Below are 22317 nucleotides of genomic sequence, written 5' to 3' on the forward strand. Positions count from 1 at the left end.
GGGTTAATTACCTGTGGCAGTTGGTTTGTGTTAGATTGATATGGCTAGTTATTGAACCTGTAATGTTTTTAAAACTGAGATTTGTAACCTCACACCATGGGCTGCCTTGTGCTTTACTCCCATGGAGACTCCTCCAGGGCTCCAAGGATCTTGAGGCTCACAGGCAATCCAATGATTTCGATGGTCCACGCTCCTCCACTTATGTAGGTCAGCTACAGCAAAGTGCATATTGATCTCCCAAGCTAAATGATATTGTGGTGTCTACTGCTCATTGCTAAGAAGGTGCCCTCAGCCAGTTTGGCTTGAACAGAGGAGACAACAGAGGTCACATACATGACTACCGTAAAACTTCAAATAATAGCCCGGGCTTCTATTTACCCAAATCGCCGAAATGCACCGTCTTGTATTTGAGACAGGCGTCTATAAGAGACCGGCCTTTAATTGACAATAGGAGGTTACCACATTATATACATTTTTTCTAATTCGTATTATTCGTATTTAATTAATATTTATAATAAAAAAAAAAGCTGTGGATCCACTCACACACGCTCACCTCCAGCTCTTCACTGACCTTCTTCCTCCCTCCACCTCGCAGTCTGGCCCTTTTGTCGTCTTCCTCGGACAGACGTTGCAGTTCTGCTTTATGTTTACGCCATTCTCGCACTCTCTTAGGATCAAGCGAGAAATGTCTTGCCGCTGCTTCTCCCAAATTTTGTTCGGCAAATTTGACAACTGTCAGCTTAAATGTCAAATCATACTTTTTTCTTTTTGTCTCCATGGCGGTATTGAGAGAATTAAGAAAAACTGAAGACTAAAAGAAAGTTTGTTAACCTGTTTATGTTGCCATAGTGATGAGTCGTTTATGAACGGTTGCGTCTGTCACGTGAAATCAAATCAAAACATAGAATAAACGATCTGACGGGTTTTAAAAGATCAAATACAACCCGACACGAAAAAAAACCAAGAAAAAAACAGACCAGGCCTCTATTTGAGACCGGCCTTTATTTGCCCAAATCTGTTGTCACACCAGGCGTTTAAAAGAGACAGGCGTCTATTTGGGACTTGGCTATTATTTGTTTACGGTATGTGACAATGTTTTTGCTGCTGGTTTCCCTTGTGTTGCTTAGCTGTACAATATGGTGGATCTAATAAATGTTACTATTTTGAACATGTGCTCAGCACCTCATTTTTATTCACACCTTTCAAAAGCAAAAACACCCCTTCCTCTTCAAAGAATGACAAAGTTAGACCATTAAACAAAATCCTCAAAATTGATGACAGGAAAGAGTTGTACATAAAGGTTAGGGAGCGTGTTTGTAGTTTTAATTTGTGCGAGTGGTTGAATCGCTTTCCCCTCTGTCATAATGTGTTTGTGGCACTGGGTGCTAGCATGTGGTTGGCACCTTTCCCACAGCCCAGGGTGGAATCCTTGGCACTGAGGGAGGGAGAGAGAACTTGGATTGAGCATGCTGCCTGCTGGAGTTGGGTGGGTGGTCCAAAAATATGCACCGTGAATCTGCCCTAAGAAAATCTGGTATACCATCTTATTCTGGAATGGAGGTAAACGGCACTATCAGTCTGGGCTCAGGTAGTTTTGGAGTGACATGTGCAGAGCGGCAGCATTTCTCACTCACTTGTCATAAAGCCAGAGGAATGTGGGGATTCAGTTTCAGGCTTTTCAATTCTGTACACATTGTGAGGGTCAAACTCTGACCAGCATGATTTCTCTTTCCCCCTCTCTCTCATTCGCTCTCTGCCTCTCACTCGTTGCTGACTCAGCAGTGTTCCTTCGTGACCTATAAAATGGTTTTGCTTGCTTTATCTTTACTGTTTTTAGCGAGGTAATCTCCTTAGCTGACCTGTGTTCTGTGGTTCCATCCATACTGTACAGTTCAGGTACACCGTAGGTTAATATTATGGCTAAATTAAGCAAAACTCCATCAACTGAAGTACTTGTTTTCCTTTTTTATTAATCACTAAGAGCATAAAATGTTGCATAGGTTCATGAGCCTCATATCACGCCCCGTTAACTCCCACAATTAACCATAAATGGCGAGTGAAACGACCAGTATGAATATGTGAACACGGTGTGCAGCTCTACTTGATGGACATGCAACCTTATCTGATTTTTTTTATTTTTTAAAATTAACAACTAATCTAGCAATACTTTTCTCAATTAGTCATTACGTCCTTCGTGATATCCTAAAACCACTTTTGTTTGAGTGCTTTTTGTTCCATTTGTTAATGTACAGTGACAGATCTGTACCAATTATTTCCCATCATTTGACATGATGTAATCAGAATATCATCCATTTCAGACAAAAGCAATGCTCAGGCTTTGCCTAAACAGACACTACTTGCTAGTATGACGAATGTATTGTTGAGGTTTAGTTTAGGTTGTGCACCACGACAAAGCGGAAACAGGAAGCATGGACGACTTTGAGGGCAAACGGATGCCAGGACTCTCAGAATGACTGCAAGTCTCTCTTGTAAACTTACTGGGTTAAGATGAGCTCTTTTATGGTGAATGAAAGGCTTGATCCAACGAAGTAGGTCATCGAATCAAATCGAAACATTGACGTCAATGCTGCTGCCAGTTCTGCCATTGTTTACCTTTTTTTTCTTCTTCTTCTAGTCCGTAGAAATAGCAAAGTTGGTAGCCTTTCCTCATTAGCGATACCTCTGATTAGAAGAAGACTGCAACTAGTGTCACGACCACCACGCGCAAGTATAAATAGTTACGGCGCTCCCATGACGTCACATTGGCGCACGACAGGTCGGCTACGCCGACTTAATGTGGCATAGAGGGGAAATAAAGCATAGGTCTACCTCCCCCCAGCAATGATCATGCACTACATGTGTTTTCAGAAATTGAAATGCCATGAGCTCACCTGGCACACTAAAAGGCCAGCTCTTTTTAGTCAAATGGGTAATGATGGTGTCTATGTTATTAAGCTAAAGGTCATTTTTGTTTTTGCTAGCACAGTGAGAATCAATTCCTGGTGCTTCAGTTTCTGAGTTTTTAAGAAAGATTCCTTTCAATTAGTTTTTTTTTTTTTTTTGTATTTGTGTACTAATGCTAACAACAAAATAGTGATTATGTGTGTGATCCATTCTGCATAATTTAATTTTATCCCCCACCCCCCTTCAACAGAACAGCCAAATCACCTATATTTGTCCCGAATGGAGTGTGTGAGTTTGTTTGCGTGTCAACGTGCTTCCATTCATGCCTTTACTCCAGAGATTTGTGGTTTTGGCACCTGAAGATGTGAGCCATCAAAACAAAACCGCCTCCTATCTCATCTGGCAGTGGAGTGCAAAACAAAGGCACTCATTGGAGAGGAGATTACACAGGAGAGGCAGAGCAATGGTGTTACACTGATGCTCTAGCTACAGAAGCTGCAGGACAATGTCTTAATTTAAAAAACTCAGAGGGATGGAGTTCTTTGACCCTTAATACAAATTATTACAGGAGATGAATGAATTAAGTCATCTCAGATGTTATCATATAGGCTAGTTTGTCTCACCATCATTACATACGTGTTTGGGGAGTTGCCTAACACTAATTCTGACATTTTCAGTTATATTTTAACACAACAGGGAAATTGTGATTTGGTATTGTATAGAGTTAAACAAAACTGCTTAAGTTGGATGCACAGATTCGTCAGTGGCTAGTTTAGATGGAAACAGAAGTGTGCTTGTTGTCACTGCAAATTAATCAATTGTATGATCCCTGTTGATAATTCTCAACAAAGCTGTAGGAGGAGTCAAACATTATACTGGAGACAATCCAACAGATAACACGAGTGGTGTTATTATCAGTTATTTTACAGAAACCGCAACCTGAAAAAACATCATTTTAGCTCCTATTAGTGACTAGGTCAGTGACTTGCTTTGCTGAATGAAGGTTAAGTAGCCATAGTTGTAATGTCTGCCTGACCTGGCTGTCACTGAGTGTTTCAGCAGGGGACTGAGTAAATGTGGAGAATGACAGAGAGGGAGAGAAGGCTGCTTCACTTTGCTCTTTGCTCCGTCTGGTCCAATTACATGTTCCCCTGTCAGAGCAGCCCCGCTCTTAATCAGGTAATGCTGGGGTTTAAAGTCATCCCCTAAACATGCTCTACAGATTAGAAACCCATCTCACACGTTTGTTCAATGGAGCAGACAACCACTGTGGACCTCTTTCCCTGTCCTAACTTCTTCTAGCTAATTTGAGTCCAAATTAAACTACTTTTGTTTAGTTGTATTTGCAGATTCGTCAGTCTGCATGTGCTTTTGCTGCGAGTCTGAGCATTGGCCTGTAACATTGTCTCAGTCTTTGGCTGATAAAGTGACATAGTTGTGTCAGCTGATCTCCTCTTCCCCTCCTCTCTGTGCTAACATGGCACCTCCTTATCCTGATTCTGCTTCCACTGTATAGCCTCAGGCCTCCACATGAACTAATTCCTTACAAACTGTGACAGGCAATAAAAGATGGTAGACACATACACAGGCATAATAGATATGCATTTGACATGCAGACTAGTCACAAGATGAGCTCCTAATCATCTTTTAAAGCATGATACAATCAGCTACACAAAAATTGTTGTTATTGCCTGCCCACACACCCCACTCTCTGACTGTGCATTTCCATGGCTCTTTGAGCTACACGCGCATTTGCTTTCTCTTGTCATTATGACTCACCTTTTTTACAGCACAACCATCAGTCTCATTATGGCACAAACACACATGTGTTTACTGTCCCTGAGGTCACAGCTGAAGGAGCTGGCTGTTTGCTATTTGAGCAACAGATGTGAGGGCACCTGGCACAGGGTTGCATCAGAGCAGCCCATTGAAAGCTGCTGCCAAATCAGTGCCAAAGTGTAATAAATAAGTGTTTTATGTGAGGATCTCTTTATATGTTGATGTCACCAACACAGTCTCCTTTTTCTTACCCCTTTTTACAATGGTAAAAGAAGACGTCCAATTCAATAGTTTTAAATTTTTTTTGGTTAACATTAATTGTTTGTGTTTGACTTGAATACTGTTCACTTTTAGTTTATAGTATATTTATATGTAATATTTTAGTTTACAAACAAATATTTTGTTTGTATTTTTGTTATTTGGCTTTACGAGTTAAAGTTATTTTTTGCATACGCTGTTTGGAAGTGACCATACTATCGTTTGTGAAACAAATTGGTAGTGAGGATATTGATTAACCGTTTCCCGACAATACGTATTTTGACAGATTTTTATACAATTAATCAGTTACACAGTTGCTTACGAGACCTACGTGACACATGCCACTATATCAATGAGGACTGGCAGGTTAAATTGGCTGTCCTACACACAAAGTATTCCATGCCTGACACACAGCTGACAACCTTGCAGGTGGATGCAGTGGAGACAGGCTGAAACATACATGCTGCTTACTTGTATCGGTCCCCAAGTGGTTCCAGAAAAGGGGCTGTATGTGTCCATGACAATGCACGGAACACCGTGGCTGCACCACCGGTACAAGTCTGCAGCTGTCCGGACACGGAGGTTAGGGTTAGGGTGCGGACAGTATAGCCAGACCTCCCGGACAGGTGAACTGGGACTCCATTGCCTTCTTGTCGGTTAATGGTTAATGAGGGTCGGCTTTTTCAGGAAAAAAAACCTCTAAATTAGCATCCCTGCAAAATAGCAATGACGATGCTTTCACTTTCAAGTTCAAAGAAACTGTCAAGGGCAGGGAGGATTTCAAACTTCATAGATCAAATGTAAGGTCATGCTAATTTTTAGATGAAAATGATATACGTAAGAGTTAAGAGCGCAGTAAGAGTGTTTTTTTTTTATTCACATCTTAAAGAAAAGATCTTTCACATACCAGCTCTTATATATCTATCAAGGTATTCCTGATCATGGGTGCCTTGTTTTGCTTTACAGTTAAACATCTCCCCAGAGAAACCCAGTACAACCACATTCCTGTTGCTCTGCTATTGAGCATCACCACTGCCGTAAATGGGTATCAAGTAGGTTGGGTACCCTTCCCTTTTTTTCTGGTAACGGTACCTGGAATTTCAGTTCCGGTACCCTACGGTACCTTTTTTCAGTACTTTCCCTCTGTAATAATAACAAAAAACATATTTCAGATGTAAAAGTAATTCCAAATCTATTCATCCTATTTTCTAAGAACATTGTATTTATTTAGAACATTTTACATTATATAATTTTTCATGTAAGCGTTTTGAATTGCCTTGTTAAAATCTGCTATAGAAATAAAGTTGCCTTGCCCTACAACCTCAGCCTGTCTGTCAGTCAGTCAGTGGGGTATAGCACACTGTTGTGCCTGCCTGTCACAGAAGAAATCTTATATAGGCTGTCTGCGTGGAGTTTAGAAAAGTGTAGCGACTTGCAGCCACTTAACTGGCATTGCCGTGACTCACTGTGACTTTAACAAACTGCAGACTAGAGTCAACGTTGTTTAGCTCCGTCTGCACCATGCAGAGAGGACAGATATGCTTGCGTGGATGCACTCTCGGGTACCAAAATGTGGCACTGTTTGATTTAACGTGAATCAGTCCTCGGTAGTACCAACGTAATTCGGTCGGTACGCAAAAAAGTACAGAGTTTGGTACCCAACCCTAGTATCGAGTGCCCTGTTCCGGGGCATCCTGACACATAACGGAGGCAGTAAGTTTTAGATTGTTAGCCTATATCAAGTGCCAAGACCAGTGCATTGGTTTAAACCTGCTGCTTATAAAACAATACTTCTTAACCTGTTAAGCTGTCACAAACCCCATTTGTGTTGAAAAATGTATACTTTTGTCACCCTGTGACTCATCCCACAAAACCTTAATCTTTGTTTGTCAGAATAATCTGTGTGATTTACCACACCTCCCAGTTGCTCCTTTGCAGCCGCCCTATGCCCACCCCCCAAAAAAATCAATTGATTGTTGGTTCGGATGAGGGTCTTGACCAAACCTTGGGGTAACTAGAGCTAAAAAGCCATGTGTTTTCATTAGGAAAGACATCAGCCTTGATTCTTATTGAATTCAAGGCCATTAGTGGGCAATTCAAAGGGCACCCAGTAGGTGCTCCATTGGTGTTTAGCCCTTCGGTGACCTGGCCGTTATGGTCAATTTCTAGCGCATGAACTATCTACCCTTTGTCCTATCTGAACCTGATTAGCCAGCCCATTAGCATTGTTTGCCCAGCCTGGGTGACGAAGCCTTTTACTCAAATGGAGCCCACTGCCAAAAGAAGGGATTACAACTAGTCCCAAGGTTTGGCTTTAGGCAACATTTTGGCTCACCTCCCATGATGAAATCTGAAACGATTCAATCACTTGGTTTATTGTGTTTTTCTGTTCAGTTTTAAAATTCATCACTTCATAATATTGTTTTGTCACAAACCTTAAGGATAACAGTCTTTTACCATTTTGGTTTAATTGGCTGAACTCTGTTTAAGGGTAGCTTGAACTTTTCACCTGATGATCTTTGACCTCCCTTTTAATACCAGCCGATGGTTGAACTGGGAGTGTGAGGGCATATGAAATATTCCCATGATCCTGTGTCAGGTTCTGGAGAAGCTGTATATCTGTAGTGTGTATATTTCTCTGGATTTATCTTCTCCTTGTGACTTTTCATATTAAGTTTTTATTTCTTGAAACCGGTTTCACTTTAATTTACAAGTAGCAGTATTGAGTCACGCCAGTATTCAGGGTAACATGAAACTCAATTAATGTTGCTGTTAAAGCTCAGTGACAATCTTGGCAGGGTTGTGTGTTTTTGTTTAGATTACACCATGTGTCATTCAACACTTTTGTGCCAAGTAGAATAGCCCGTCAAGGATAGAAAGCTCCTCAAGTCTTTCCTGGGGAGGTCTTCTGCTCCAGTGTGTCTAGATGATCTGCACACTTGCATGCAGGCATATGTGCATGCATTATTAGTGGGAATGCTGTTCAACAGCATTCCAACTATTGTTATTCGGTTTTCTTTATTAGTGGGAATGCTGTAGAACAGCATTCCCTTCTTCAGCCCCCTTCTTTTCAGGCAATATATTTCACATCTCATCTCAGCTAGATTTATGCTTTTTCGTTCTATGCAGTATATATGTCTGATAAAGTATTTCTTCTTTCAGCCTTTTCTAGTCAATTTATTTGAACTTCCACTTTTGACAGTATTACAGTTTAGCTTCTAGCTTTTCTAGAAATGTATTTCAGCTCTTACCTTTTTAAGGTAATGCAGTTTAGCTTCCTTCTCTAACAATTTTCCAGATTATTCAGCAGTGTAATGCATTTGGGCTTTAAGATTTTTCATACAATTTGTTTCATATTTCTGCATATGTGAGTCATTATCAGTTAGAAAATATACTCAGACCTCACAATGTTCTACATATTTTGTCATTTTTCAACTTTTAAAGCCAACAGTTCAGTTTAGTGTCAACTTTTAACTTTTTAATGAAATTCATACTTATTAAAACGATTTCCACTTTTTCAACTACTTTCACTACTTCAACTTCTTACGGATTTATCCAGTTAGCTTTAGCAATTCAGCTATTCAGCATTCCCACGCATTTTCTGCAGGAAATGCATTTTCTAGTTCTGGTATGACTTGCTACTGGTCTTGGGTCACACAACTAATGTCACCAGCAGATCCCCCACCCATAATAGGAGGAAGTGTTGGCTCAGCTGGTCTAATGTGAGAGGCGGTTTGATCTTATACAGTGAACAGTGTCCATACTGACTCACATGGAGCATTAAACTCACAAAAAAGTATGTGAATCAATGGCACATGCAATCACACCAGCAGTGAATAGAAGTTATGGATGTAACTGGGTGTAGAAATGCCTCAGTATTGCTTGTAAAACAATATTTTCTGTTACATAACTCTGTGATTAATTTCTTTCTTTTATACTGCTGATTCAATTTCTGAGAGGAAATCACTGTCATCAAGTGGTTCTTCTAAGCAATTCAATTTATAATCAAAGAAAAGATTCATCTCATTGTAAAAAAAAATGTTTGATCAAGTTTGGCAATTTAAAAATGATTACTGTTAAACTAGCTCAATGGAGTGCTTTCACACTGCCTTATTCTGTCACTCAGTCCACAGATCAAGGGTCGGACTTAGACTGAGCATGTGACAGCATTAAAGCTCAGAGGAAATTCCTCCAGAGGATGAGAACTAAGAGCAATGCATGAAAGTGAAAAGAGGAAGGTAGAGTTGAGAAATACGAAGTTATGAAATTTTATTAGAAAAAATGAGATTGACTGTAGCATTTAAGATATATCAGCTATTTTCTACTTTCACTATACTTGAGGTTTAGCCCTATACGGATGCAAAAAGAGTTTTTGTCAAGATTTCATGTTTAAACTGTATATGTGGTCACCCTCCCTGACTCATCACATATTTCAGCTGTTTAAGTGTATGTTGTGAAGCAGTTCAGCATGCTTAATGTCACCTTTCCGCATGGCTTCTAGCTGTGGACCTGTGCAGGGTTCAGAAGGGGGATCGGTTTACTCTCCATTTATGTCAGCACATGACATCATGTTAGTGCATTCCTCAGCTGGCTCACTTGGCAGGTATTTGGGGGAAATCACCCATGCCAAGAGGGGCTGTCCGGTTTTCCCTTCATCAGGCTACATGTAGTACAAGACAAGCTCTTCCACAGAATCTTTTCATTGGGAGCTTTTTCCAGCATAGCCAAATAGCCTAGCAGTGTCCTTTTTTGAGTTACAAGTTTCATTTTCTAAGAATCCATATGGGAGTATTATTCAAAATTGAAAGTTTTCTCCTTTTATTAATTAATTGTACGCCGTGATTAAAAAGGCACAACGTGTTTCACGATGTAATAGGCTTTGACGTCCCAAAGATGTAAAGACCCTGTAGACCAGGGGTCGGCAAACTTAGGCACGTGTGCCACCATGGGCACGCGGGACCTTAACCAATGGCACGCTGGCAATATGTGTGCAAGAGAGTTATTGATGTGTTGAAATCATGGTTGAAATGCTGAAGCACTCTCTCATCCGCATGCCAAATTACAACGTTTACAGTTGCGCAACCTGTTATTTACGGTAGTTTGATTGACTCATATCTCTGACTGGGAACAATACAGAGAGGATTACCAACGGCCGCTGGGGCAGATGAACTAACGCTAGTCTTGTTACTGTAAGTAGGCTACATTAAAACCTTCGTGAGTTAAAAGCCAATACTTATCAATGCACTCAACTGTGTAGACCGGCATAAACATGTAGAAAGCGTTATTTCAATCTGCTCTGTCTGCTCAGTACACTCTTGTCCGCTGCACTGTTTTACGCAAACACAGCTCTACTTTTTAATTTTTACAAAACAAGCTAAAGCAAAAGCTGTCGGTTGGTAGTCTGTTTATCTTAGTTTGCAGGGAATCTTGAAATTTGGACAAATTCTTATAAACTTAAGTTGGCTGAAGAAACCATCCTCTTCGCTGGAGCGTTAAATATGGAGGCATTATAAGACCAAAACAAATACATGTGGCTACTTAATATGCACGTGAATGACCAATCGTTATGTTCGTATTCTTCATTCTTGATAATGATGCTGGTTGTGTTATTATTTTGCCACAGCATTGTTTCATTGAAAATGAGGCATACAGGACCTGCTTGTCAGTCCATTCATCATTAAAGCTGGGCTTTTCCACATCAACTTTTCGCTTCAGGCTCTTTGACAGTGATATTTTTGTCAGCCCATTTTCCACCAATCAGGACGCTGCATAATTAAACCATGTTTCCATAATCATAATAATAATTACAAGGTCCTGATTATGAGAAATAAATGCTAACTTAATGCAAACAGTTAGTACAAGATAAGATGACTTGTTGAGAGTTTGAAGAACATTAACAGTTAACTTTAGCTAATTGAAAAGGGTTTGAGTTCTGCATTCTGTTGACTGAGTACACTCACACTTAAAATACAAAGGTACAGCATTTTTTTTGAAGTAACTGTTTTCTGTCTAATTAGACATTTTCAGCTATGAATTGAAACTCATGAGTCAGTAAACCTTACTCGGTGGGCTTGGCTGTTAGAACTCCCAGTACGATTTCTAATATGCATGTTGTAGTGTTGCATTACTTTTTTTTAAACAATTTTTCTATGCAGAACTTGTGCAGTTCTTACTGTAGGAGGTTACAGTAATTTAGCATTTTGTCAGATTAATGATAAAACATGGACTTCATAAGGTTAAATCCTTTTTGCCCAGTCAGAACACCTCAACAAACCTAAGCATCCTTGTAGGAGGATCCTTCTCTGAGGTTTTCTTTTGACTTTTCTGATAAGCCTTCCCAGGGCTCCACACTAACTTTTTGCCTTGGTTGCACTGGTGCGCCTAACTTTTTTTATTTAGGTGCACCAGCACAAAATTTAGGTGCACCCAAATTTTTCCTCTCATCGCCGTAACGCTGAATGGCGATACACGATATATAGCTCTGTATTTTTTTTACGAAGTGGGCTAAATGTTCAGTTTTAAGTCAAAGCTAGACCGATTGTGATTAAAATAAAATGCAAAGACAGGGTTTCCTTTACCAGTTTGAAAATATACAGCTGCAACACATGTAAAAGGAAAGTTATCTAAAATAAATAGCCTAGGAGATAGATAGATAAAAAAAAGGAAATATATATATATATATATATATATATATATATATATATATTTTTTTTTTTTTTTTCAACAACAATAACAGACTGATTAAAAGAGAGAGGACACCCGGATAGCTCAGTTGGTAAATATAGAGGTTTGACCGGTACCAACACAGGTTTCCCTCTCATATTTAACAATATACAGCTGTGTTAATAACAATTAAAACTGTAGACAAATGTCGGGAGTTTGGACCGGCGGCGCTGTCTCTCTCCATGTTGCCGTGTGTGAGTGAATGGGGGCGGGGCTGCACGGAGGAGAGATCCAAACACAGGTACGGCTTTCCAGAAGGAACGGGTCATGTAACGCAACATTAAACCATATCGATAAACGACATTGCTTCGTTAGTGGAGAGGCAGCGGATGCGAGGACGTTAGGTGCACCGGTGCGACCTAGGAAAAATCTTAGTTGCACCCTTACAAATTTTGGTCGCATTTGCGACCAACTTGGTCGCACTCTCGAGCCCTGCTTCCATGGGAGCTGTCCCTGTCCTGCTAATTGAGAGGGGGGGGGGGGTTACCGATAGGTGACCCTCGTTAACCGATCATTAACCGTTCGGGCAGCTGTGGCTCAGCCTGCCAATCGGAAGGTTGGTGGTTCAATCCCTGGCCCTGCAGTCCCATGTCGAAATGTCCTTGGGCAAGGAGAGAGAGAGAGAAGCTGTTTTTCCGAACGGATAGTCAACACGCCAGCGCTTTAGATCAGATCGTGGGCACCACTACGTATTTTCTTGTCTTTGGTTTTTGTAGTTGTTGTGTTTGGTGTAGTTTCATCGTTGGGTCCGCTTCGTGGAATGGATGATTAAGTTAGACTCCATGTTTTCTGTTGAGATGCTAAAGCACTGACTTCGTGCTATTATCGTGGTAAGCTAGTTTGATTTTGCAGCAGACATACTGTACAGAGTTTTAGTTTTAATTACGTTTGAACTGATTCCAAACTTTGGACACTTTCTGTAGTTTTCTCCAGCCTGTCTCTGGTCGTGTCGCAAAAGTGGATCTGTACCGTTAGCGTCTCGCTATTTACGCTCTGGCATGTGTCGCCAGCATAGACGTCGCCAGCAGCAGACCATAATCTATGCAGCAGACTCATTGACATATATACAATGGACCAATAGACCCCGTTGCTCTGGACGGAGACCAGTGAAGGCTATTAGAAGCACTTTTCCGGTGATCACTTGCTTTACTGCGCAGCCTCCAACTGACAGAGACAACGTAAATGTGACGTGAGCAACGTGTCTGAAAGTTGTAAGTCTTCTGGTAGCTGTGCCAAGAGAAATCTCAATCATTCCCAATCTTACAGAGACGGAGAGTGTAGGTATATGTAAGGAGATAACATAAGCACAGGCTAATTATTGCTAACTAACATGCTAGTTAACATTAATAATTAAACCTAAACAGCTAATGTGAGTCGAAACTGCCTGCGAGCTTCTCCTGTACTGTACGGTAATTCCTCTACTGTGCGACAGTAAGTCACTTGGTTATGACACAATTGTTAGCTTATTTTTACAAAAACGTCTGCTACGGAGCTATAACGTGAGGTACAAGGTAATGGAGCCTTTTATACATTGTCGTGTTTCTTTATAAATAAACAATGGACAAATAGAGTCTTTAAACGCTTCAGATGTAAAGTTATTCGCAGTCAAGTGACGTAAAAAAAAAAATGGCGGTCAGTGTAATGCTAACAAGAGGTGATTGCTTTGTAGCAACAAAATGGCGCCATCGGAGGTTCGCGTTCTGAAGCAAAGCTTACCCCCTTGAGCAGACTGAGCCGCGTCTGTGCGACAGTAATAATGCTCCGTGCGGAAACACCGTCCGTCAGCGATACAACGTTGGTAAAATTGATTTAACGAAGCTTCGAGGCAAGTCATTTTGCATCGAGGATTTTTTGTAATTGAATTATTAGTTATTCGAGGAATCGTTTCAGCCCTAGTCATGGACACATGCAGCCACTGTGGCGTGTATGTCTCAGCCTGTCTCCACCGCATCCACCTGCAAGGTTGTCAGCTGGATGTCTGCCTGGCATACTCTGTGTTTAGGACGGCCAATTTAACCTGCCAGTCCTCATATAGTGGCATGTGTCACGTAGGTCTCATTGTAAGCACCGTCCAACAGAAAGCCACGAGCTGAAAAAAATAACGTTTAAGTTAGCACTAGCAGGTTAACTAGCACTTAAGAAATAGACTGTAGCCTATTTTTCTTTTTTATATAATACAGTTATAACTGTTTTAACTGATAGTATTAATTGGTCAAATTAGGCTAACTGTTGCCTAATCATTAACATCTCAAGTCCTCAGTCTAGACCTGTGTGTGTGTGTGTGTGTGAAAAGTGTTTTCACTGTGGGATGTTATTTGTTTAAAAAATGTTGACCTTTTGGAACATTGCAATGCCTTAACAGTGAATACAAATAATTTTTTTTTTTTTAAAACATGAAAATAGTTGTCTTTATTATAGTTACAGCTGAAACAATTTTTCAATTAGCCTACTGCGACAATCAGCAACTGGTTTGATAATCCATTTTTATTTGATTGAACAAATAAAAAATAATCAGATGAATCGATAATGAAAACTATTAGTTGCAGCCTAATATATTTCTTCTTCACTTGTCATTATGTAACTATTGTAGTACATAAATGGCACAGTACATTACACAGTGCAATCTTATAGCATTCCATTATTATACACAGTTCTACTTTTGTGATGAGAGTTGTTCTGACTCCCACTATGATTCCCACTGTACATCCCAATTTTGCTATTATTTCTTTCAGCAGGGAGACGTGGATGATGCTTAAAGGTTTCCTAGCATTACCGTCTTGCAGCAATGGCCTGGGACTCTCTGGACTGAAACCAAGGTGAGAAGCATAGTCACAGCCAACTCTCCTTTTACGCAACTGTACTGTGCAATGTTTCAAATAGACACACTAAATGATCAGTTGCACAGATGATGCAAATATCTAATCTTAAAAATAAAAACTTAATTTAGTATTTTAGATCTTAAAAAAAAATCCATGTGTGTCCATGAAAACCATTCCATGTGCCCCTCCTGCAGTGTTTTTTTTTTTTCTTTGCTTGTGTCTATATGCTATTACCTAGAATGATTGCTCCCTGTACAGATGCTTTGTATTCTAGGCTGATTTTCACAATATTAGAGAAGAGCGTTGATTGTGGTTTTGACATCAAAACCTCCAGCAACCTTTTTCCCACTGCTATCAGAAAAACCACATTTGAGAACTTTGTTTACTGGACAAAATTCTGTTTTAAACAATGTTTTGGTTTAAGGGTATCCCTGACTTGTACAGATATTACTGTGTGAGATGAAGTCTGCTTAATTCTCAGCCTCATTTCCACACAGTTCTTGCTTTACTTTTCTTCTTTGCGCCTGGTCGTATCTAGATCCAGCCGTTTTGTCAAAGTGAGGGCTGCATCCAGTAGTCCCCCTTGATCTGCAGTATTAATCCATTTTAGAGCTTAATTTGAAGCTTCAACCACCATTCTTTCTGTGAGGTTCTGTTACTTTACAGTTTATCATTTAGATTGTCTGTTGACTAGAATGCATCTTTAAGGATTGCAGACTCCTACCCAGAGCACAATACAATAAACAATGGATATGTGACAATTTTGACATCTGACATGTGAATCTCCCCTCAGCCAGTGCTCTCAGCCACAGATCAATTGTTGACTTTCAATTGTTGTTGTAGATTGTTGTGGAGTGATGCTTATACATACCAGTTAATCAATTTTGCCATCCCTTACTCTTTGACTCTCTTCCCCTCTCAGGCCACATCCACACTACTACGTTTTGGTTTTAAAATGTTTACACCTGGCGTCCACACTACTCCGGTTATTTCAACATGGATAACTAATTACTGGCTTTACTGACCTTGTTGATGCTAGCAGCTGTTGTGCAGTTAGATTTTGCATTATATATGCCACTACTGCCTACATGTGCAGATATAAGCTATTATTTGAGCGTTTTGCCACAATTCCCATGTCCGGTGGCTTTATCAGCCCTACGTGGAACGCCAGTTGTGGATGAGGAACTCGTGCCTGGTGGGATAATTTTATCAATGAAGTTGTGGTTCCTGAGGAATGGCGAGAGAACTTAATGAATTGATGACTTGATTGAATGTCCACATCAGCCCAGATCAACCTAAGCTAGTGATGCACCGATGTGAAAATTGTGGCCGATACCGATAACCGATATTAATATTGCTGTTATGGCCGATACCGATATTTACCGATGTCGATATCTCTGTATAGAACACATTTTTTATGATAAACAAATAAGGAACTATTTTTTAAAAGGCATTTTTTTTTACTTTTGTGATTTATTTTCAGAAATCACTGATATTAGGCACCTTTACCTGTGTGCAAAATATGACTGTCATCAGATTTTCAGAAGAAAAAATAACTATTTATATAAAAATACATTTTTAAAGTGTGTCCTGAATTCACACTATGAATAAGCCAACCCTGAGTATTCACAATAAACATCTAACTCACTTGAGACCAAGTCACTGTATTCTGTGAACATTGTTCAACAGTTCAAAACTTTAAAGTACAGTAGTAGGCCTTAAATGGCCAAAGCCAAAAGTATTGAAAGAGGTAAAATGTGAAAATGGAGCCAGAACAAACTGGACTGAACAGACACTGGCTTTTGCAGTCTGAACTGGAAGTACAGTAACTGCCAAGTACTTTAGGGTTAGGCCTAACCCTCAAAATTATAGAAATTGGTGCCTTCTAGGCCGAGATAAGCCAGAAAATGTGTTTTTTGCTCATATGGATGAAAGACATCAAATCCCAGAATGCACTTGCTTCGCTGCTTAGACTCTACTCCCAAGCCACATCCACCTACAGACCCACAGTGAGGCAGCATTCAACTCAACCCAAATGTGTTTTATTGTCATTTCAACCATATACACGAAACAACATTTCACCGTAATGGTTACACATTTAAAATATATAAAAACGACATACGAAACAGGTGTTTACAGTCAACCAAGCGCTAATGCTAGTATGCATTTGCTGAACTTTACGTGCGTGTGCAATAGCTAAATGTAGCAGATTATAAACACAGTTGTAAATTTGCGTGAAATGTAGAATGGTCGGCATTTACTAGTCACAAACTTCCCCAGCAGTTAGCATTTAGTTGGATACAAGCAGCTAATTAAAGCCCGTGTTAATACAGCCCATCTCCACTCTTACCCGGCAACATGTTTCCACAACAAGAAAAACACAGTAGTTTCTGAAGTCGCGATGGGAGTTTCGTTTAAGTTGGATGTACTCCAGTTTGTTGTCTAATGAGCAGACACTTGCAACCAGGATTGATGTAACAGGTGGCTGGCTAGCGTTAGTTTTCCACCTAGCTAGGTTAGCTATACTCCAGCCCCCGTTTGCGTTTCACCGCTGAAAATGTCCCCCCATGATCGCGACTGCTGCCCACTTCGGCCGCCGCCGCTGCCCACTTCGGCCGCCGCCGCTGCCCTCTTCAGCCGCCGCCGCTGCCCACTTCGGCCGCCGCCGCTGCCCGCTGGTCAAACTAAGCTGTACGGCGGGCCGCAGCAACCGAACAGCAGCCTCTTATTCCCGAACATTCATCTCTCCCCCACCCACCGAGAGCCGGTGGTCTACTAAAGTTTCCAGTGTCCCACTTCGCCGCAGATTCCGTCTGCAAAAACCAACATCCCCGCCCACACCTTTTCTTCTTCTTCTTCTTCTGATTTCAGCAGTATAGACGCTGTTAAGCGTATTACTGCCCTCCACAGGTCAGATTTAAATCTAAATTCTCATCTAAGCCTACACACGTCAAATACACAGGAATGATTCACATCGGCCCTATTCATCGGACCTGTTTTGACATCGGAACGATACCGATGTGTAAAAAAATGACCATATCGGCCGATATTATATCGGCGGCCGATATATCGTGCACCACTAACCTAAGCGAAAGACTACGTTCACATGTGGAAGGAGAAACAACAGAAATGAGGGCACCTGTCCATGCACAATGAAGTACCTTAGTGATGAGGGAAGACTTTGGAAAACCTTTAACACATTTGGACTATCCCAATAAGTTGTTTTTAGTTATTGACGAGAAGTCTGTAAAGCCATTGCTATCTTCCTGGGTCCGGACTACATCTAAACACAGAATACAAACCCCCTAGCTAAATGATAAAAAAGCATTGTTCATGTCAGCTGATGTAATGTTTATGACATGTTAAAAGTCAAAGGTAAGGTATAGTTCCTTGCGCATCATATTTATTTTTTTGCTATTTTGCAGTAACAGTGAAATAACCACGTGTAACTTCTAAAACCATACATTTATAATGCAATAATTGACTCGACTAGTATACTATTAGTTCAAAAAAGACAAATATTTTTAAATTGGCTTTATAAAGCCAAAAAATATTACATTATTTTTCAACTCCTGCTTTGCTTTCATTTACTCAGTATTCAGGTATCTTTCTTACCAAAAGTTTTGATACTGCATAGTCATCTGTCTTTTAATGATTCAGGCAGGTACAGAATAATACTGCAATAATGACAATAATACACTTCAGATCCTATTTTTGACAAACGTCATTCAGAGCAACAAAACACAAAAAAGTAATTTGCACTTTAAAGTTTTTCTCCAGCGATGGAAAGTTCTCCATGTACCGTTGTAATATGTTCCCGTATTTGTCTTGCAAGGACTCCCGATCTATGTTTCCCGCCGCATTCATGGCCTTAAAGTCGTGTTACTTTCAGTAACCGTGCCTCCTTGTTATCGGTCCAAGCAAAGAAGTCTCTGGTCTTATTTTTCGCTATAGCTGCTCTCGCTCCGTAGTATTCCTGTTTACACTGTTATGCGCATGCCAAGTATACGTGAATGGTCACTTGATATGCACTTTAGGTTTGGTAATGTGGACAGAGATTAGTTATGCTACAGAGCTAAAAAACGTTTGTGGCAAAGATTTTTTTGTTTGAAAACTCGATTTAAAAATGTAAACGTAGTAGTGTAGATGTAGCCTGAAGCTAGTATAGTGTGCTCAGTGTATCTCTCTGACAGCCAGAGACCAACATTCTGTGCTTATTGTACCGAAAGCCCTCCCCTTCCCATGCTGCCACATCCTGAAGTGATTGCCAGTTTTAAAGATTCATGAGTGTGATCAGCTTTTAGTAAATGAGGGTGGGGGGGGCTGGCTCTTGGTTGCACTCCGGCACTTTAGAGCCATTACCTTGCAGTGATTCTAGAATGGACTAGCTCGTGAGTGGGACTTAGTAGGCAGATGCATACTTTTTTTCCACTACGTCAATAGCGGTCTGTTTGTCTGTTTTTATCAGATTTTCTGGATGTGTCATCTGAATAAAGTAGATTTGCTTTGTGTACAGAGTAACCAGATAACTAGGGGGTTTAAGTGTCATTTAGCTGACTCTGAAATCTGGACCGCACACACAAGTAGGCAAGGAATAGAGAGTGAGCTTTAGGAGAGAACTGAGATTTAACTATATGCACTTATATAATGTAATTTTGTGCTTTAGTAGTGATTTATATGGACATACAGTTACAGATTGGAGTCTCTGAACAATGACACCCAAGGTCTACTGAACACGTCATACACTCAGTGAATCTACTCTGTGAAAAAGACCCATGACCTATTTTTGTTCCCTTTGTTTCCCCATCTTCCTTTACTGTCTCTACACTCTCATTTTCTTCCGATTTATTTGATTCCTCTATATGTTCTGAGTCACTGAAGTTTTGATAAATTCAAGGTTTCAAATTCACATTGCTCTTAATCTCTTTCAGTCCATCATCACATTCCTACCTCCGTCTCCCTATGCTTCCCCCTTGACCCAAACCTAATATCAGAACATCTGGTTTAAGGTAACAGCAACTGTCAGCAAGGCCAGCGTTCACTATGCAGACCCTCATCCAAGATGCGTTCTGTTGAAATTGATATTGTTTTTAAATACATGTTTGTCTTTAATACCATCTGACATGTTTCCAACATGTTTCTGTGTGTTTTGGCTCTCTCAGCACATCTTCTCACCCTTGCAAATATTGAGATGTAAAATGAGAAGACGTGAATCCTCTGGGCCCCTCCCCTGTCATGATTTCCTCTTCAGTGTTGGGGGAAATAAATGGGCCATGTTGCAGCCCACCAGAAGCAGTCTTTATATTATTGGTGCGCTGTTGTTCTCCATTTCTCTCTCGGGGCCTGTTGTGCCAAGAAGCCATGTGAGGACAGATTACACACTAGCAAGACATTGTTCAGTGCTCCACAGTGGTGTTGCACTTTCTCGAAAGGCCCTCATTATTATAGAACAGGAGACTGTTTGATGCAGTTTAATGCACAGTCATGCCCAACACTGTCTGAGATTCAGAAGCACTGGATGTGTCTTTATAATCAAAGCCCTGCTAACTGGCACAAGCCTTCTCCCCCTTTGCAATCGCACTGTATATTTTTTTTTTTTTTTTTTTGGAAACACATCACAGTTATCTAATGTGGAAGAAACATGCGTTGGGAAATATGGCTGAAATCAGTATCACAGTACTAATGAAGAAATGTTTCGATTTCAAGATACACTCTGAGCATTTTATTAGGTACACCTGTAAAAACCCTTCACCCTAATACAACAGCTACTCCGTAAATTCTACCATTCTACCCAAAGATAACAATGTTCAGTTTTGATTTACACTGTCAGAGAGGGATTCATTTAACTGTTTAAAAATAAAGTAAACTTGTTTAGTGTGGCATTAAATTTACCTCTCAAAGTTTTAACAAAAGTTGGACATTATAAGCTTTGTAGAATGTGTGGCACCGCTGTTGTGCTCAATTGTATTAGATTCTATAGGTGTACCTATTTAATTGGCCGGGGAGTATCACAATATGGAAAATGTATGCAAAATCATGTATGTAAAACAAAAACTTTAATAACTGATATTGTTTTTAAATATAAAATCCTTTATTTGGGTTAGGGTTACACAACCGAGATTTGCGCAACGATAAAATGATATGATCATATTTTCACAGTATGAATTTGCTAAAAGTCAACAAATGATATAGTTGAATGAATGATTAAGACTCTTATAGTCACAGCCAAGAAGTGTTGCTTGGCAGCCCAAGATATCAATATATTCCCTTTTCAGTAATTGTTACTTTTTTATTTTAGAACAAACTTGCTAATTTATTTGCATCGGGAATTATACACCTAGTTTTAGTCTGCTACACCTTTTGAAAATCACTCCTCATCATTAATCACCTCATTTTTTCCATCTGTCACACATGTTGTTAAATGGACAAACAAGAGATGACATCGCAGTGATGCAGCTCCACATTTGTAGACCAGAACAGGCCATGGAATCTTACCATGGTGGATTTATGAAATTCTCAAATTTGGATATTTATATAACCGATTACTGTAGAGGATTGACAAGATCTCGTCCCTTGCAATATTAAAACGTGACGATATTTCTCGTCGAGGTAAAAAGTTGTCTCGCGATATCATTACACAAGTGCAGAATTACATCAGTACTCATTAAATCAAGCGGTGCCAATTTTGGTACTTGAGAGCGCGTGAAAGCGCAACGTTCTCCGTCCTCTCTGCATGTTTCACATGTCATTAAAGCGGTCGTAAGTGTGGTTAGTTTTCAAAACTTCACGCAGACAGCGTTTGCTGCAATATAATATAATGGCAAGATCGCGGTGCAGTTAACTTTACGCTTCCAAGACAGACGGGCACAACAGTGTTCACTATGCCCTGATGCTAGACTTACAGGCTGAGGTATTAGGGGGAGCCAAGGCAACTTCATTTCTATAGCACATTTCAGCAACAAGGCAATTCAAAGTGCTTTACATAAAACATTAAAGAGCAATTAAAAACGGAAATGAAAATAAAAAAGGCTAAAATAGAATAAGATACAAATACAAGAGTAAAGGTTACAGTACAGTTTAAGAAATAAATAATTATTTGATTGTAGGGATGGGTTTGGTAAGGGGAGAGGGAGGCGTTATTTATTTAGTGTGGTGTGTAAAATGTTCTAAATAAATAACAATGTTCTAAGTAAATAGGATAAATAGGTTTGGAACTATTTCATAACTGAAATACATTTTTGATTATTACAGAGGGAATGTACTGGAAAAAGGTCCAACTGTACCCGCCACATTTAAATCGTTTGTGTGGCAGAATTTAATTTTATTTATAGGTCTGAAGAGGTTACATTATACTGGAGACATCGCAACAGATAACATGAGTGAGTTATACAGGAGAGAAGCCATTTGAGTTTGTGGCAAAACCTTTCACAGTTATTGTTTTTTATTTTTTGATTGAATAAAATTACTTTATACTACATATTTTCACTATTATTACAGTTATCTTTTATCATTGAAGTTTCTTTAAAATAGTGTTTAAATCTTGTCACGTTCTCGGGAACCCGATCTCCTGTATCGTCTCGTAAGCTGAGTGTCTCGTCACACCCCTAGCTTACTGCCATCCTTTCTGGTTTTGAGTCCCCATGCAGCCAACAGCACCACATCGTTTAGCGTCACCGTTAAGTCCAACTCAACAGTTGGAAAGTAACTTCCAATGTGCGTCCTCTGTTCGTTAAAACGTTTTGTCATGTCATTCTGACAGCCTTACAGCTGCACAGGTGCAGTTAAAGGTTTAATTTGTTGTGCTTTTAAGGAGTTTATGGAAGTTGGATACAGC

At 40.0% G+C, this 22317-nt stretch overlaps 1 protein-coding gene across 6 annotated transcripts in view; it reads left to right on the forward strand.

Moving 5' to 3' along the window:
* ncoa2 (nuclear receptor coactivator 2) overlaps positions 1 to 22317 on the forward strand; it is a 76561-nt gene that overhangs the window by 6776 nt on the left and 47468 nt on the right. For 5 of the 6 annotated variants that reach the window (XM_028569013.1, XM_028569016.1, XM_028569011.1 and 2 more), the window contains exon 2: positions 14397 to 14480. The exons of the other annotated variant lie outside the window; for it this stretch is intronic. The gene's annotated coding sequence lies outside the window, so the exon portion shown is untranslated. The remainder of the gene's footprint in view (positions 1 to 14396; positions 14481 to 22317) is intronic. 6 annotated transcript variants of the gene reach the window in all.

The sequence above is a fragment of the Perca flavescens genome, chromosome 22 (assembly GCF_004354835.1).
Source record: "Perca flavescens isolate YP-PL-M2 chromosome 22, PFLA_1.0, whole genome shotgun sequence".
NCBI lineage: Eukaryota > Metazoa > Chordata > Actinopteri > Perciformes > Percidae > Perca > Perca flavescens.